This window comes from Glycine soja, chromosome 19 (assembly GCF_004193775.1).
Source record: "Glycine soja cultivar W05 chromosome 19, ASM419377v2, whole genome shotgun sequence".
Classification (NCBI taxonomy): Eukaryota; Viridiplantae; Streptophyta; class Magnoliopsida; order Fabales; family Fabaceae; genus Glycine; species Glycine soja.
This window is the reverse complement of record NC_041020.1, coordinates 26,077,520-26,083,702: the sequence shown is the minus strand read 5'-3', so window position 1 is coordinate 26,083,702 and position 6,183 is coordinate 26,077,520. Positions and strand designations below refer to the sequence as shown.

General features: G+C 39.9%; 1 non-coding gene across 1 annotated transcript; it reads right to left on the bottom strand.

Annotated features, from left to right (window-relative positions):
* Nucleotides 1–954: 954 nt before the first annotated feature.
* LOC114400996 lies at nucleotides 955–1,061 on the bottom strand. Its single transcript, XR_003664113.1, has one exon. It is a non-coding gene; the product is annotated as a small nucleolar RNA R71 (small nucleolar RNA).
* Between the last annotated feature and the right edge of the window lie 5,122 nt (nucleotides 1,062–6,183).

The window sequence follows — 6,183 nt, the reverse complement described above, 5'->3', positions numbered from 1 at the left end:
TGGTCATATTTGAAAGTTCCAAAAAAGTAGCAAATTTAATTTTTGTCAAAACTTCAAACGGCCATAACTTTTGCTCCGATTATCAGAATCGCTATTATTATATATGTATTTGGGGTAAAAAAAAATCCCATGCCATGGCAGCCCACCATAGGCCGGCTGGCTGAGGTCTCCTTCTTCCAAAAATTATGATTCTGTCAAAAGTTTTTTATTTTCCAAGTATTATTCTCTTATTTTTCTTAACTTATCATTTTTAGCTTCTATAGTTAGACTTTGAAATTTTTTGTGCTATCTTCTCATCATTTTATAAGGTTGCTCACAAAATTTCAAGTCATTTGGATATCATTTAATGGTAGCTGTAGTTCAAACTTACACTGTTACTTGCATAAGAAGGCTACTAGTTGTGCATGCTGAATATAGTGTATGACTAGAGGCAATCCATCTGACTTATAACCCTTTGATCTTGAGATAGATAGGACATTTCATAGATTAGTTAGACATCATTTAGTACCTTTTGAGCATCCTGAGCATTCTGTTATTGGTGATTTTGAGCATTATTGTTTTGAACATTCTGACAACATGGCACAACCTCCACCCCGTGAGAGGGCTCTAAGGGAAATGGTTGCACCTGATTTCACCTACGAAAGCTTGTGCATCCAATACCCTGATGAGGATGTCCCATATGTTCTTAAAACTAGACTGATCCATTTGCTTCCAAAGTTTCATGGCCTTGCAGGTGAAGACCCGCACAAACATCTGAAAGAATTCCATATTGTCTGCTCCACCATGAAACCCCCAGATGTTCAGGAGGATCACATATTTCCGAAGGCCTTTCCTTATTCTTTAAAGGGAGTGGCAAAGGACTGGCTTTATTACCTTGCTCCACGGTCCATCAAGAGCTCGGATGACCTCAAGAGAGTATTCTTAGAAAAAATTTTCCCTGCTTCCAAGACCACGACCATTAGAAAAGATATTTCAGGCATTAGACAACTCAGTGGAGAGAGCTTATATGAATACTAGGAGAGATTTAAGAAACTATGTGCCAGTTGCCCTCACCACCAGATTTCTGAGCAGCTTCTCCTCCAATATTTTTATGAAGGACTCAGTAACATGGAGAGAAGTATGATAGATGCTGCCAGTGGTGGATCCCTTGGAGACATGACCCCTACTGAAGCCAGAAATTTAATTGAGAAGATGGCTTCCAACTCCCAGCAATTTAGTTCCAGAAGTGATGCTATTGTCATTAGAGGAGTGCATGAAGTAGCCACGAATTCATCTTCATCAACTAAGACTAAGAAACTTGAAGGTAAACTAGATGCCTTGGTTAACCTGGTAACCCAACTGGCCTTGAATCAAAAATCTGCACCTGTCACTAGACTCTGTGGTTTATGCTCCTCTACCGACCACCACACAGACCTTTGCCCTTCTGTGCAACAATCTGAAGCAATTGAACAGCCTAAAGCTTATGCTGCAAACATCTACAATAGACCTCCTCAACCTCAGCAGCAAAATCATCCATAATAGAACAATTATGACCTCTCCAGCAACAGGTACAATCCCTGGTGCAGGAATCATCCCAACCTTAGATGGTCAAATCCTTCACAGCAGCAACAACAACAACAACAACCTTATTTTCAGGATGCTGCTGGCCCAAGCAGACCATACGTTCCTCCACCAATGCAACAACAACAACACCAACAGCCCCAGAAACAACAAATAGTTGAGGCTCCTCCGCAACCTTCCCTAGAAGAACTTGTGAGGCAAATGACTATGCAAAACATGCAATTTCAACAAGAGACTAGAGCCTCCATTCAGAGATTAACTAATCAGATGGGACAATTGGCTACACAGTTAAATCAACAACAGTCACAGAATTCTGACAGATTGCCTTCTCAATCTGTCCAAAATCCCAAAAACGTGTGTCATTTCATTGAGGTCGGGAAGGCAATGTCAAGGACCTCAACCAGTAGCACCTTCCTCGTCCGCAAATGAACTTGCCCAACCTCACTCTACTCTAGAAAAAGATGATGACAAAAATTTAAAGAGTAAGTTACCTAACAATTTCTATGCAGGTGAATCTTCCACTGATAATTCTAATTTACAGAAGCAACATATCCCTCTTCCATTCCCTCCAAGAGCAATTTCTAACAAAAAAATGGAAGAGGTAGAGAAGGAGATCTTGGAAACATTTAGAAAAGTAGAGGTAAACATACCTCTGCTGGATGCAATAAAGCAAATTCCAAGATATGCTAAATTCTTGAAGGAGTTGTGCACTAATAAGCAGAAGCTTAAAGGAAGCGAAAGAATTAGTATGGGCAGAAATGTCTCCGCATTGATTGGTAAATTTGTTCCCCAAATCCCTAAAAAATGTAAAGATCCAGGTACATTCAGCATACCTTGTATTATAGGGAACAATAAGTTTGACAATGCCATGCAAGATTTAGGAGCTTCTGTTAGTGTGATGCCTCTGTCTATTTTTAATTCTCTATCTCTTGGTCCCTTGCAGTCAACTGATGTGGTAATTCATTTAGCTAATAGAAGTGTTGCCTATCCTGTTGGTTTCATAGAGGATGTCCTAGTTAGAGTTGGTGAACTGATTTTCCCTGTTGATTTTTATATTTTGAATATGGAGGAGGGATTTTCTAAAGGATCAGTTCCCATTATTCTAGGCAGACCTTTTATGAAAACTGCTAGAACTAAGATTGATGTATATGCAGGCACACTATCTATGGAGTTTGGTGATATAACTGTTCATTTTAATATTCTTGATGTTATGAAACACCCATCTGAAGATCTTTATGTATTTCGTGTTGAAATAATTGACCATATTGTTGATGAATACGTGACTGATCTTCATTCTAATCTGCATGCCTGCCACTCTTCATGCATTGAATCTGAATTTGTACTTGATCATATGTCTGAATTTGATGCTGAGAGTGAATCTGAAATTGATATTGATTACATGTCTGGTGATGTTTTACCTCTTGAGATTGATTTTATAGAGTCAGATAAAACTAACCATGTTTCAGGAAGTACATATACCTCTGACTTTCTTTATGAGGTACAGGCTGAGAAACCATCTCTTTCTACCACTATCCAGCCACCCACACCAGAATTGAAGCCTCTGCCATTAAATTTAAAATATGCTTATTTGGATGATAGCAAAAGTTTTCCAGTAATTATATCTACCTCCCTTGCTGATGAGCAAGAGGAGAAGCTGTTATCAGTTCTTAAGAAGCATAAGAAGGCTATAGGCTGGACCCTGGCAGACATTCCTGGTATTAGCCCACCCACATGTATGCATCGAATAAATTTAGAGGATGGGGCTAAACTAGTAAGATAGCCACAAAGAAGACTCAACTCGGTGATTCTTGATGTAGTGAAGATGGAGGTAACCAAGCTTTTGCAAGCTGGAATCATTTATTCTATCTCCGAGAGCCAATGGGTGAGTCCCGTCCAGGTAGTCCCGAAGAAAACCGGCCTCACCATGATAAAAAATGAGAAGGAGGAGTTGATTCCTACTAGGGTGCAGAACAGTTGGAGAGTCTGCATCGACTATAGGAGGCTAAACCAGGTTACCAAAAAGGACCATTTTCCACTGCCATTCATTGACCAGATGCTTGAATGCCTGGCAGGTAAATCTCACTACTGTTTCCTTGATGATTTTTCTGGTTATATGCAAATCACTATTGCTCCTGAGGATCAGGAAAAGACCACATTCACCTGCCCCTTTGGCACTTTTGCCTATAGGAGGATGCCTTTCGGCCTGTGCAATGCCCCTGGTACCTTCTAGCGGTGCATGATTAGTATTTTTAGTGATTTTTTAGAAAATTGCATAGAGGTGTTTATGGATGATTTCACTGTATATGGATCCTCGTTTGATATTTGTTTGGATAGTCTGGAAAAGGTTTTGAATAGATGCACTAAAACTAACCTTGTTCTAAATTTTGAAAAATGTCATTTTATGGTTGAGCAAGGTATAGTTTTAGGCCACATTATTTCCAATAAGGGCATTGAAGTAGATCCTGCAAAAATTTCTATTATTTCACAATTGCCTTACCCCTCTTGCGTGCGAGAGGTGCGATCTTTTCTGGGTCATGTAGGATTCTACAGGCGCTTTATAAGAGATTTTAGCAAAGTAGCCCTTCCACTACCCAACTTGTTGCAAAAGGAGGTGGAGTTTGACTTTAATGATAAATGCAAAGAGGCTTTTGATTGCCTCAAAAGAGCACTGACTACCACCCCCATCATCCAGGCACCCGACTAGACAGTCCCTTTTGAGCTTATGTGTGATGCATCCAATTATGCATTGGGGGCTATCCTTGCTCAGAAAATTGATAAATTGCCTAGGGTGATATATTATGCATTTGGGACTTTAGATGTTGCCCAAGCGAATTATACTACTACTGAGAAAGAGCTACTAGCCATAGTTTTTGCTCTTGAAAAATTTCGTTCTTATTTGCTTGGTACTCACATTATTGTTTATACTGACCATGCAGCTTTAAAGTACTTATTGAAGAAGGCTGATTCAAAGCCTAGGTTGATCCAATGGATGCTCTGGCTCTAAGAATTTGACTTGGAGATCCATGATAGGAGTGGAGCACAAAATTTGGTTGCTGATCATTTGAGTCGGATCGAACATGTGTCTGATGAGGACTCACCCATTCGGGATGATTTCCCGGATGATCATTTATATATATTGTATAGTATTTTTGATTCTCTTTCTACTCCCTGGTTTGCTAACATTGTCAATTATTTAGTTGCTTCTGTTTTTCCTCCCTTAGCATCTATGGCTCAAAAAGATAAAATTAAAAGTGATGCTAAGCATTTTATTTGGGATGACCCCTACTTGGGGAAATTGTGCAGTGATCAGGTCATTAGACGATGCATTCCAGATCATGAGACTGACTCAGTTCTGTAGTTCTGTCATTCTTCCGCACCAGGAGGTCATATGGGTGTTCAAAGGACAACTCGCAAAGTGCTTGACTATGGCTTTTATTGGCCCACCATCTTTAAAGTTGCGTGGAAGATTTGTAGCACTTGTGAGCAGTGTCAGAGAGCAGGAAGTGCACTTACATGGCGACAACAAATGCCACAACAACCTATGCTATTTTGTGAGGTGTTTGATGTCTGGGGTATAGATTTCATGGGCCCTTTTCCTGTATCTTTTGGTTATGTTTACATTCTCCTTGTAGTTGATTATGTTTCAAAATGGGTCGAAGCCAAGCCCACTAGAACTAATGATGCTAAGGTTGTTGTAGATTTTGTCAAATCTAATTTGTTTTGTAGGTTTGGAGTACCTAAAGCTATCGTTAGTGATCAAGGAACCTATTTTTGCAACAAATCAATGCATGCCTTGCTTAAAAAGTACGGGGTTGTACACAGGGTATCCACACCATACCACCCCCAAACCAATGGACAGGCAGAAATTTCTAACTAGGAGATCAAGAGAATTTTAGAGAAGATTATGCAGCCAAGCAAGAAAGATTGGAGTATCAGGCTAGATGATGCTCTTTGGGCACATAGGACTGCCTACAAAGCACGCATAGGAATGTCTCCTTATCGGGTTGTCTTTGGAAAGGCATGTCATCTTCCAATGGAGATTGAGCACAAAGCATACTGGGCAGTGAAGACTTGCAACTTCCCTATGGATCAAGCTGGTGAGGAAAGAAAGTTGCAACTAAGTGAGTTAGATGAGATCCGCCTAGAAGCGTATGAGAATGCCAAGTTCTACAAAGAAAAGACCAAGAAGTTCCATGATAGCATGATAATTAAGAAGGACTTTGTGGTTGGGCAAAAAGTGTTATTGTATAATTCTAAGCTTGGACTCATGAGTGGTAAGTTGAGGTCTAAGTGGATTGGTCCTTTTTTGTTACTAATGTTTTTCCTTATGGTACAGTTGAGATCAAAAGTGACTCCACAAACAAGAGCTTCAAGGTCAATGGACACCGACTTAAGCCATTCCTCACAAACCCTTCTTTAGTGGACGTAGTGGTGGAAGAGACTTCCTTACTCCACCCTACTCTTCCTCCACCATGACTTAGGGAGTTTTTCTTTTCCTATCTCCTTCTTTACTTTTATTACATTTGTCCGATTCTATTTGATGGTTTAATTGCTTTTAATCTTTTAATTGTGTTACATTGAGGACAATGTGTTATTTAAGTATTGGGGGGGGGGGGGGAGTGT